The sequence below is a fragment of the Salvelinus fontinalis genome, chromosome 14, assembly GCF_029448725.1.
Source record: "Salvelinus fontinalis isolate EN_2023a chromosome 14, ASM2944872v1, whole genome shotgun sequence".
Classification (NCBI taxonomy): domain Eukaryota; kingdom Metazoa; phylum Chordata; class Actinopteri; order Salmoniformes; family Salmonidae; genus Salvelinus; species Salvelinus fontinalis.
The window spans coordinates 10,529,588-10,542,256 of NC_074678.1; the positions used below are offsets into that span (position 1 = coordinate 10,529,588).

Genomic DNA, 12,669 nt, shown 5'->3' on the forward strand with positions numbered 1-12,669 from the left:
ATTAATGAAAATGATCAGCGATTGACTTACATATGCCACACTATATCCGATGGGAAAGTGAAACAAATTAACATAGTTAGTTGCTGGTTATAGCTGCTTTTGCAATCAAAGTGAATTAAAGTGGCCATGAGATTGTTGTGATAGTTTATTTTAACTTGCGCTAAGAAGCAATCAAGAGCCTCGAAAACAGTGACATTTACTGTTTGTTATAATTTATGCCGAAGAAAAAAAACTTACGTTACACCGACGAGAAACCTACATTAAAAAAACATGCATTTCCCACTGATTGAGTAACTTCAGAACGTTCGTTACTTTGTATCTTTCTGTAGTGCATTTGATAAATCAATGTTTCAACAACAAAAAGTAACAACAGTAAATTGCAACAATAAATCCGTTAAAAAATAAATAAAGCGATCGTACCTTCTGTCCTTCGTCTTGAAATACTGGAACTCCAATAATGAATCCGATATACTGGATCGGTCTCCGGGAAAAGCTCGCAGCCACAAGACACTTCGTCATTGGACAGAACACAACTAATTCGCTCTCTTATTGGTTCAGATTGCATTTGATAGGTCCCTTACGATTGGTGAATATGGGAATTTATGGAATTAACTTACAAATCTTGATTGGATGAAAAGTAACCAAGGAAGTTATTGTAATTGGTTAATCTGATATATGGGATATTATAAGAAATATCGCGGTTATTAATCAAATCAATTTCATACGTTGTAGTTTATTTTCATTCAAATAATTAAATTGCAATAAGTTATAATGATATTCTGTCATATGTCAGTTCAATTAAATAAAATGTGTATAAACAGAACAAGAAACATAGTAAAAATAAACAGTTAGGTGCAGAGTAAATTAATAGCTGAACATTATCAACTGACTGAAATGCAGCAAGACAGTGACTGGTTATATCTCCTCTGCCTTCCCAAATGGCAACCTTTTCCCTATATAGTGCACTACTTTTGACCAGAGCCCTATTGGCCCTGATCAGAAGAAGTGCATCATGCAGGGCTCTCCAACCCTGTTCCTGGAGAGCTACCCTTCTGTAGGTTTACACCAGGGCTCTCCAACTCTGTTCCTGGAGAGCAACCCTCCTGTAGGTTTACACCAGGGTTCTGCAACCCTGTTCCTGGAGAGCTACCCTCCCGTAGGTTTACACCAGGGCTCTCCAACCCTGTTCCTGGATGGCTACCCTCCTGTAGGTTTACACCAGGGCTCTCCAACCCTGTTCCTGGAGAGCTACCCTTCTGTAGGTTTACACCAGGGCTCTCCAACACTGTTCCTGGAGAGCGACCCTCCTGTAGGTTTACACCAGGGCTCTCCAACTCTGTTCCTGGAGAGCGACCCTCCTGTAGGTTTACACCAGGGCTCTCCAACTCTGTTCCTGGAGAGCGACCCTCCTGTAGGTTTACACCAGGGCTCTCCAACTCTGTTCCAGGGGAGCTACCCTCCCTTTAGGTTTACACCAGGGCTCTCCAAACCTGCTCCTGGAGAGCTACCCTCCCGTAGGTTTACACCAGGGTTCTCCAACCCTGTTCCAGGGGAGCTACCCTCCCTGTAGGTTTACACCAGGGCTCTCCTAACCTGTTCCTGGAGAGCTACCCTCTGTAGGTTTTCACTCCAACCCCAGTTGTAAGTAACCTAATTCAGTTTATCAACTGTCTAATTATTAGAATCAGGTGTGAACGCCCTGATATAAGGGATAGATAGGAAGCCATTTGGGTATGCAGACCTCGTTCAGAAAGACCTTCCTATCTGAAGCAGGCAGTTGCCTGGGGAACAGTGTGCCGTCGGGTCAGGAAGTGGTCGGCAGTCTGTAAAACATGGTGGCGCTGCCTGAGGTTTTTTCTCTGGACGTACTCATTGGCGATCTGCACCGCACAGTAATCCGGGAACCAGCCCCGCTCACCCCGCTCACAAGTCTCCTGCCCTCTAGGAAACCTGGGATAGCGAGACATGTTGTTAGTGGGGGGCATGAAGATGGCCTTCCAAGACATGATACAAGCAGTACTGAGATTGGAAAAAGCAAATTAACCTGTAAAATCACATTGATTTATATTTCCCCCTTTTTTTTTTTTTTTTTTACATCCACAGGAAATTGTCCTGAAGTGCTTTACAGTAACCCGGCCTATACCCTATACCTCAAAGGGCAAGCAGAAGCACAGTGGCAAGGGAAACACTCTGTAGAAGGAATACACCTTGAGAAGAACTGCCATAGAATGAGGAGTTAGAATACTAGCATGGGACCTTCTTAAGATGGTCCAACAGTCAGCCATGTCTGTCAGGGAGTTGGTCAACCATGGTTTGCCAGTGCTGTGATAACATATTGTGTAAAACAATGAATGTGAAGAAGTTATCTGCAACTGTATGTGTATTAGCTAGCTAGCCAATACTTTTTTCATTTACAACCACGACCTACCACGGCCAAAACCCGGACGACGCCGGGCCAATTATGCGTTCTCCCTATGGGACTCCCAATCACGGCCGGTTGGTGATACGGCCTAGAATTGAACCAGAGTCTGTAGTGACACCTCTAGCACTGAGAAGCAGTGCCTTAGACCGCTGCACCACTCGGGAGCCCCCCCAACATTCTGTTTTAAACAATGCAGTCGGTCCAGTCGATGACAGGACTTAGACAAGTTGTAAATGCAACAACTACTGACGTTGTATCATATAACATCACTCACAGCTTCACAAGAAATATACATCTGAGGACATTATAGTCTGTTTACATATATTTTAGAGGCTATTTACAGAAAATTGGTATACAACCCTTATAAACTGTATTTATCATTATATATATCAATATTTTAGGTTGACTTTTAATTCCATTACACAATTTCTGATACATCACATGCCTTACTTTTATTGTCCTGCATGAGTAAAAGCAGGAAATGCATCACCTATGCCTCTACTGCCATTCAATCCAAATAGACTGGTTTTTGGATGTCTCCCTGACCAAGATGGCTGACATTTTCACCCAATTCGGGCACTTTGAGAGTTTATGACATAGACCCTGTAGTACTTTAATAGGATCTCTATGGGAACTAGACTCAGCTTGGGGGGGGGTGGCCCCATCCTCCTTTGCCTGTACCCGGTAGAGCAGTAGTACCTGAGTGAAGAACACTGTCATGATTTTCTGGTCCACATAACGTACCATCAGCAGTTTTCTGTATCACGTTGATGGTATCCCCCAGCTGTACACTCAGTTCCCCTGGCTGCTGTGCTACGTAGACCTCAGTGCATCGTACCCGAGGACAGTCTGACACAGGCGACGTCTTTAAGGTTCTAAATATGTGTATTTATAAATGTGGATTACACCTTATAATACGTGTTGTTGTTTGACTTATTCGTTTTTTAAACACAATATTGAATGAATAAACAGAAGTCCCATTGAAGAGGCCTATGGAACCTGAATAATCGTTTGCTAAATCTCTGCCGTATATCGTTGAGTCTTCTGACCTCTAGTGGAAAGACGAGAAACAACAGGGCCTTTAAGATAATCTGACAGTCCAGTAAACCTGTGCAATTTCCATTTTTGGAGGCAAGAACACGATCAGGGTCCCAATCTAATTTATTCCTGAGTTATCTTATTCCTGAGTTATCTTATTCCTGAGTTATCTTATTCCTGAGTTATCTTTCCATTTGGAGGCAACAACACGATCAGGATCCCAATCTAATTTATTCCTGAGTCATCTGTTGGTAAAAAGATAAGGTCCCTGAATGACACTCACCCCATTCTTCATAGATTCCTTCCATCCCGTCCACTCGATGACTCAACATCTCCATCCAGGTTATCTTCTCTGCGCTACAGCAGCGGAAGACAGGAAGTTAAAACTGTCACACTCAGGGCTCTAAAACATTTTCTCTATTGATAGCACTGGCGCTGCCAACTTAAAAGCTAGGAGCACCGAACATTATTTAGCACCAGAAAAAATGAGCTGTGCTTTATAGTCTATGGTACCCGGAAGCTGCGGTACTGCGAAGCCAGTCACTCTCCCTTAAATCAAGCTTCTCACAGGTTTAAAGGGAAGTGAACATTTCCGCTATCTCACTCTCAAGTGAAGAGGAAATTCAGGAACTCGTGGAGGATAGTGGAAGGATAAAAGTGCTTCTTTATTGTTAAAATTAAAAATGGGTTTAGTTTGTTTAATACACCTCAGTCTTCATCAGGACCAATTTTGTACAGGTGCCTGGCTGGACTGGGGTCTGATTGGATAGTTCAGAGCCTCTGCTCATGGAATGAGAGGAGAGGAGGAGGCAAGGCAGGCAGGGGGCAAAGAGGGAGGGCTTGGTTAAGTCAAGGCTGGGTATTAAAGGATGCTTACGGAGTGTTTGTGGATCACAAAAGCGTGATTGGCTCATTTCCTGAACTGATTTTAATTAAAACAAACTAATAAGTTAAAAGATTTTAAAAAATAAAGAGATTAACAAAAAGGTGTTAATTATGGTAATAACAAGTTAGTAAGACCTTAATTATGGTAATAACAAGTTAGTAAGATGTTGATGGTAATAACAAATTAGTAAGAAGTTAGTCATAATAGCAAGTTTTTTAATATTTATTTGACCTTTATTTAACAAGGCAAGTTAACAACAAATTCTTATTTTCAATGACGGTCCTAGGAACAGTGGGTTAACTGCCTTGTTCAGGGGCAGAACGACAGATTTTTACCTTGTCAGCTCGGGGATTCAATCTAGCAACCTTTCGGTTACTGGCCCAACCCCCTAACCACTAGGCTACCTGCCGCCCCGTTGGTAAGTGTTAATGGGATTTATCTGTTAATTGAATGATTAGAATATTCCACCCTGAAACATATAATTGTAATGGAATTGATTAGAATGTATGAAATCATAATCAATAAATGTGTAGTTCTAGTCAGAATTAGGGTAAAACAATATAGCTAATGATGTCTTTATGGTATTATAAACACAGACTGTCTGAGCTCGGTGCCGAACTGACTAGAGATTTGGGAGAGAACGGGGAGTACGTCTCAAGGTCAAGGTCTCCCTAATCTCTGTCGGCTGGGTAGTGAGACAGTATGTGCGTAGCATACCTTCTGTTAGTGTGAACGTGTGTGCGTAGCAGGACATTCTGTGCCTATGTTTGTGTGAATGGGTGTGCGTGAGAAGTCAGTATAAAAGGATTTGTTTTGTATTCTTGACTTTAGAACGTTCCCGTGAATAAACCTTTTTTGACTATTGTAGCTGGGCCTCCGTCTGTTTCATTCGATCAGGATCTTATAAATTCTAGGTCGCAGACTGAGTAGTATAATTGAATTGGGTTTATGAACACTGAGAACATAATTCTCTTGACAGTAAGTTAGTAAGATGTTAGTGGTGACAAGTTAGTAAGATGTTAATTATGGTAATAACAAGTTAGTACGATGTTAATTATGGTAATAACAAGTTAGTACGATGTTAATTATGGTAATAACAAGTTAGTACAATGTTAATTATGGTAATAACAAGTTAGTACGATGTTAATTATGGTAATAACAAGTTAGTACGATGTTAATTATGGTAATAACAAGTTAGTGAGATGTTATTGGTAACAACAAGTTAGTGAGATGTTATTGGTAACAACAAGTTAGTGAGATGTTAATTATGGTAATAACAAGTTAGTACGATGTTATTGGTAACAACAAGTTAGTGAGATGTTATTGGTAACAACAAGTTAATGAGATGTTAGTGTTAACAACAAGTTAGTAAGATGTTATTGGTAACAACAAGTTAGTAAGATGTTATTGGTAACAACAAGTAATACTACAGTATTTAATTTGCATTTACCCCACCCATTCCGCTCCCCAATGTCCCAATTTGTGCCAACCATAAGTGAGAAACTTGCATGCCAAGTATAGATCATACATTCTGTTCCCTGCAGGTTATAGAAAAGAGCAGAAGCTCTGACCTATTTGTTCAGACTACAGTTCTACCTACCTAGAGGTTATGGAAAATGTGCTCTTTTAGTATTTATCCAGTAGGTTTCCTCAAGGAAAAAGGCCCTACTTATACTGTATGTCAAAGATAATAAAACAAAAACACTAACTGTTACATCTGCTCCTGCCACGCCCTCTACTGCTCATCCTGTGTCTCCTTGACCTGCCACCACTCCTCCAGTACTCTCTCCCTCTCCTTCTCTGTGTGTGTGTTTGATTGTGTGGGTGGAGATAGGTGTGCTGGAGTCGGAGCAGATCCCCACCAGCTGCAACCTGTTCCATAATCAAGACCTCTACAAATACTCAGTCCTGCCACTTCCACGCTGCCAGATCGTAATCTCTGCTCTGTATGTCTACGTTTCTAGCCGGTTGTTACTATTTAGATCCTGTTATCCTGTTGTGCCTGTTTTCCTTGCCTGACACGGTTTTCCTCTCTGCTACAGTTCTGCCCTCTCTGACTCTGGTCCCTGTCTCCAGTCCCACTTCTCGTCATCCTGCTACTCTGCCCTGAATTCCCCACTCTACTGCTCCCTTGGATTCCCCTCCTGACCTGCTTACCCTGTTCCAACCACTCTCGCTCCAGCCTCAGCCTCCGCACCTGGTTTCCTGCAACCCACTCGAGCTTCCCCTGGCCTGCACTCCATCTTCCCCCTGTGTTTCAATAAATACCTTGGTTACTTCATCCCAGTCTCCTCGTCTGAGTCTGCTCTTGGGTTTCCTTGTTCCACTCCGCATAACGATTAACTATAGTATTTATACTATAGTAGACTATAAATTTTACAGTATAATACAGTCATGTCCGCAAAAACCCAACAGTGAATACTATAGTATATAAATATAGTAATACTACAGTATTTATACCATAGTATGCAGTACTATAGTATTTTTTTATGTGGGCTAGTGTAGTAGTACTGCCTGTCCGATCCATAGATATACATATTCTGTGTGGTTACATGCCTCATTGGTCTGATCTAGGATGTGTAAACTAACTCACTAGGAGGTGGGTGCAGCAGGAGCTAAGATGTGGTTTTGCTGATCTGTGGGATATGTGGTAAACTTACTGTGTGGACGCCTGCAGAAGCAACTGAGATGTTGTTCCCTTCTGGTTCTTCAGCAGAGCTAGGCAGAACATCCTCTCCCATGAAGCACACACCAAATCCTCCTTCTCCTCCAGTCCTTCACTCACCTCTATCAGGGAACGGTGGACATGATCCCGCACCACAAACCGATCCATGCTAAGATCCAATAAAATGTTGTTATCAGGCACAACAACATCATAACAGTCAGTGTATTGTAACTTGAGACTGAAACGGAGACTACTATACTAGGACTGTATAGTAAGTGTAAGATGATATATCCCCACAGACCCTTTCCTAGTGGTCACCAGCAGTAGGTCATTGAAGAGGAAAAGGTAGATGTGACAGAGCTTCCGGTGACCAAAGATGTTCTCTTTCTCTGACAGCTGAGCTAGTTGCCCCTGTCTCACTAGCCAGCGAGAGGAAGATACCAGGGGCAGGGCCTTGAAGAGGGAAAACACGTGTGACTAGGACGTAAGGTTTGATTAAGAGTTCTGGTTAAATCTCATTCTCGGATCTCTACTGATTTATTATTTATCACCATTTAATGCTACTTAATTGAAAATCAAAATCTTATCTAGCATTTCTTTTCACCTTGCATTCAAACTCAGTTTTGTTGGCGATGTGAACGATTTCCTCCATCATCTTCATCCTCCCCACCTCCCTATTGGAGGCCTCAACTACCTGAGGGGTCAGAGGGCACGATGCGCTCAATGCCATTGGGTGGAAATTGTGTTGGTCCTGTGTGTCTAATATTATAAAGTATTGTAATTAGGGCTGTGGCGGTCACGAAATTTCGTCAGCCGGTGATTGTCAAGCAAATAAATGCCGGTCTCACGGTAATTGCCCTACCGTAAACACATTTAGCATCTCCTGGCTTCCACACACAGCCTTCGAGCCACTGATGCAGACCTTTGGAACATCTACATTTTAAAAAGTCTAATAAATCCATGTAATATAGTCTACACCATCACAATAAATCCATTATTTATTTTAGACAGGTCTAAAGAAACATGATATGAAGAAAATGTAGTCTATTTCAGAAGAACAGAATAGCATACTCTGAGTTGTCCTTATGTTAGGTCCTGATCTGGCTATGCCAAATGGCTGTGGGCTACACTAGTTCATTTAGCAGACAAGATGTGCTTAGAATTCTATGGTATTATTTAATATTATAGTAACAAGAAAACAATTGAACTAAGCTGAATAAAATAGAAGGGATATTTTCTCCAAACGATTTGAGGGAGTGTGAACATACGGCTATTCTGTGTTGAACAGTTAACAAAGAAATAGAAACTCATATATGCTTAATTTACAGTAATGAATGTAACTTTAGTTGTTCTACAAATGTTGGGCTAGATGTTTTGATGTTTAATACGCTGTAAGGCTGAATGATGAGACTCTAATGATGATTTGAAAAAAGTTGCATGAAATGCATGACCTCTGCTTTGTTTGTTTTTTGCGCAGGCTGTACACACTTCATCAGTCTCTCATTCACAATTTGACAAGCACTTGCTAATGCATCGAATTTTCCCGGGGACGTCCCCTTTGTGTGGCCGTAATGCACCATAAAAAGATCCATGTCTTTTGTGGTCAGTGGCGGTTGTGCCCTTGACCCAGAGTGTGGCATTATGCCCTTCATCCCTGAAGGTGCTCAGAAGAACCTCTCACTCACATGGCTCACGTGATCGGCTCTTTCTCACAGGCTACAAGTGAAGAAAGACATATCGGGGACGCACAACTGCGTGCGTCCTTATCCAATTCCTTGGTATATAATGAAGATATTGGAAGAACTGTCCACATTTACTTTTCATCAGCAAACAAGATGAGTAGGCTTAACGAACAGCAAAAGCATTACCACTATGTCAATATACTATTCCCCATAGTAGTTGATGGTGCTTATGTATGCCAGTTAGGCTCTACACCCCTTGTAAAGTGGAATAATGTGCTAAATTTTTAGAAGTTATTTGTCCACTTTAGTTGTGATACAAACCTTATCAAAACATATAGGCCTATGGGCTAGGCTACACATGGTGTGCGACTATGATTAGAAAAAGTCACACAAAAAAGGCATTGTTTCTTGCTTTACGCTGGGCATCATTTACAAGTGATAATATATAATTCACAAAAGATAGGCTATATTGTCACCCATCAAACTATTCTTGATTTAGTCTTGTCTTTAAATGTACTAAATAATATATGCGTGAAATTTGTTTGGATTTAGAATGGACCATTATCATGCACCTTTCTCAAAACAGGGGCATTGGAAAAAATACCTGTCATCTATGCACTTAAATTGTGAATGGAGGACGCTTTCCCGTGGTTCATTTTCATGCCAGCCAGGCAGGCTATCGTCCTGGAGTAAAGATAAGCAATGTGCTCAATATTAGGAAAGTTGAGAAATAAATATAGTAGGCATAGCCCATAGAATGTAGTAGGTCTAGCCCATAGAATGATGATGGGATCCTCCTCTTTTTAATAGAGGCCATCACACTGTTTTCTCGTGCAATTGCATAACCTCTAGAAATTTTGCGCAACATGAGCTCATCGGCTCTCCTAAAGTGTTTGATTCGATTTTCAAATACATTTGCATTGATGTCAGAGAGATTAGCGGGACAATAGAGTGTGCTGAGTACCAGGCAGTTAGCAAGTTTGGTAGGCTACTAATGACCATCGGCACCATCAGAGTTTGGAGAAGCCTAATTACCGTGACTAAAAAGTCACATGGAATTTGACTCCCTTCATGACTCGTGACCGCCGGTGTGGCGGTAATATGGTCACCGCAACAGCCCTAATTGCAATGTATTTATTTTTTATTTTATTAACTTTTATTTAACCAGGAAGGGCTCATTGAGATTTAAAATCTATTTTTCAAGAGGGTCCTGGCCTAGATAAGCAGCACCAAGTCATTACAAAAATTACAGAGAAACAACATGAAAAACTTCAAATAATCTAGTAAAAACCATAGAATTCACAAGAGTATAACAAAATCAAAAACAGCAAATTAAAAACATTGACAGGTCAGGGAATCAGTCTCAAGATCATTCATCAGTGATTTAAAAATACCAATTGGGACAAGTTCTTCCAGTTTAAAAGTATTTTGTAAGGCGTTCCAAGACGATGGCGCAGAGTACATAAAAGCCTATTTACCAATTTCAGTTCAGACATTTGGAACAGTTAGTAGGATAAAGTCCAGCTAACGAAGAGACTACCCACCACATTTCTGAACAGTAAAAATGCCCAAATAAAAAGGTAGTAAACCCAAAATGGGTTTGTAAATAAAAGTATACCAGTGACTGAGCATACGAGTGACTAGAGAAGGCCAGCCATCCCTGGTATGCAAAGTGCAGTGGTGCGTAAGTGTCACGGACCAAGGCCCAGCGTGCTCTGAGTTCCACATCTTTTATTTTGTGAAACTTACAAAAATAAAAACAAGTAACCAACAACGACCGTGCAGTACTGAGGTGCCGCATGCACTGACTCAAAACAAGATCCCACAAAAACCCAGTGGGGAAATGGCTGCCTATATATGATCCCCAATCAGAGACAACGATAAACAGCTGCCTCTGATTGGGAACCATACCATACCAGGCCAACATAAACATAAAACAACCTAGATAACCCACCCTAGTCACACCCTGACCTAACCAACATAGAGAATAAAAGGATCTCTATGGTCAGGGCGTGACAGTAAGGGTTTTGCAGTTTAAAATAAATCTCAAAGTGCCATGGTAAAGGGTGTCAATTGATCTCAAACACTGAGCGGAAGCATTCATATATAAAATATCCCCATAGTCTAGTAAAGGCATAAATGTAGCTGATACTAGCCTCCTTCTGGCTTCAAAAGAAAAACAGGTCTTATTCCTAAAATAAAATCCCAATTTCAGCCTAATTTTTTTTGTAAATTGTTCAAAATGCAATTTAAAAGAGAGGCCGTCATCAATTAAAATTCCAAGATATTTATATGAGGTTACAGTCTCAATCTCATTGCCCTGACAGGTAATAATAGGTGAAAAGTTGTATACCTTTATGAGTGCTCTCAGTGCTTTCTCTGTAGACACCTGCCTCTCTGACCCCTGCTCTGCACTCTTCTAAATGTTCTAGGACCAGGAATACCATCGATATGAATCTGCATTATCTTGCATAATGGCAGTACCGGGTCATATTTATTTAATAGGGTACAATGTAACATCTCCACACCGCTCACCTCTATGAGGATCTTGAGTCGTGTGATCCTCTGAAAGGGAAGGACTTCAGGGGCAGACGATAACAGCGTTGGTCATCTTGTAACTTCCTTAATATTTCCACGATCTGGGGGTTCTCCCTGCTACTCGGGGGACGCATTAGAGTTACAAAACAGGTATAAACAAAGTCTCTGTTGTAGCATAATACACTACAGTACCAATAATGCTCTGTCCTGTCTCACTACCTGTCACACCCTGATCTGTTTCACCTGTCTTTATGATTGTCTCCACCTCCATCCAGGTGTCGCCCATCTTCGCCATTATCCCCTGTGTATTTATACCTGTGTTCTCTGTTTGTCTGTTGCCAGTTAGTTTTGTTTGTTCCCCTGTTCCTGCCTGTTTCTCTGCTCCTGTTTTCTAGTCCTTCCTGGTTTTGATCGTTCCGCCTGCCCTGACCCTGAGCCTGCCGTTCTATACCTTACCCCACCTTACCGGATTATTGAATCCTATCTGCCCTGACCCTGAGCCTGCCGTTCTATACCTTACCCCACCTTACCGGATTATTGAATCCTATCTGCCCTGACCCTGAGCCTGCCTGCCGTTCTGTACCTTACCCCACCTTACCGGATTATTGAATCCTATCTGCCCTGACACTGAGACTGCCTTCCGTTCTGGACCCTTTGCACCCTCCCTGGATTATTGACCCCTGCCTGCCTTTGACCTGTCGTTTGCCTGCCCCTGTATTAGAAATAAACTGTTGTTTCTTCGACACTGTCTGCATCATACCTGAAACGTGATAGTACGAACTCGCCATTGTCTGACACAGCAGACTCGGACCAGCTCCACGACGCCCTCTCCTCCCAAGGAGCCACCATTGGATGGCACGAGGAGTTGCAGACCTTAGCCGGATGCCACGACCAAGCATTGAACACATTGCTGGAGCAATTCCGTGGGTTGTCTAGTATGCAGGCTACCACGATGGTAACCTCCCAGCCCCTCAGTTACCCGGCTGTTGCAGTACCGTCACCCCGCTTACCTCCCGCGGAGCGCTTTGATGGAGAGTCGGGCAGCTGTCGGCCGTTTCTCGCTCAGTGTTTACTCATCATCGAGCTGCAGCCCTCCTCTTTCCCCTCGGACCGCTCTAAGATAGCATATCTCATCACGCTGATGTTTGGGAGGGTTCTCGCCTGGGCTATGCTGTATGGGAACAACAGTCGGCCGTATGCTCCCGTCTGGAGGAGTTCGTGGCAGAGGTAAAGAAGGTTTTCGATGCTCCGTTGTCAAAAGAGGCTGCCCGGAAGTCACTCCAGCTTCGGAAAGGTTCCCACAACAGGCGACTTCAGTTCTGGACGTAGGCAGCTGAGAGTGCCTGGAACCCGGAAGCACTGTTTGACATGTTCCTGCACGGAGTTTCAGAGGAAGTAAAAGACGAGCTTGCTGCCCTGGAACTACCGACGGATCTCG

At 42.3% G+C, this 12,669-nt stretch overlaps 1 protein-coding gene and 1 non-coding gene across 8 annotated transcripts in view; one reads left to right on the forward strand and one right to left on the reverse strand.

The window, feature by feature from the left end:
- farp2 (FERM, RhoGEF and pleckstrin domain protein 2) overlaps positions 1–526 on the reverse strand; it is a 110,976-nt gene extending 110,450 nt beyond the window's left edge. For 6 of the 7 annotated variants that reach the window (XR_008761915.1, XM_055943935.1, XM_055943934.1 and 3 more), the window contains exon 1: positions 421–526. The gene's annotated coding sequence lies outside the window, so the exon portion shown is untranslated. The remainder of the gene's footprint in view (positions 1–420) is intronic. The other variant, XM_055943936.1, reaches the window with a different exon arrangement.
- A 5,434-nt stretch (positions 527–5,960) lies between these two features.
- On the forward strand, positions 5,961–6,014 carry LOC129811172 (U7 small nuclear RNA). The gene has a single exon (XR_008752849.1). It is a non-coding gene; the product is annotated as a U7 small nuclear RNA (small nuclear RNA).
- Positions 6,015–12,669: the final 6,655 nt, after the last annotated feature.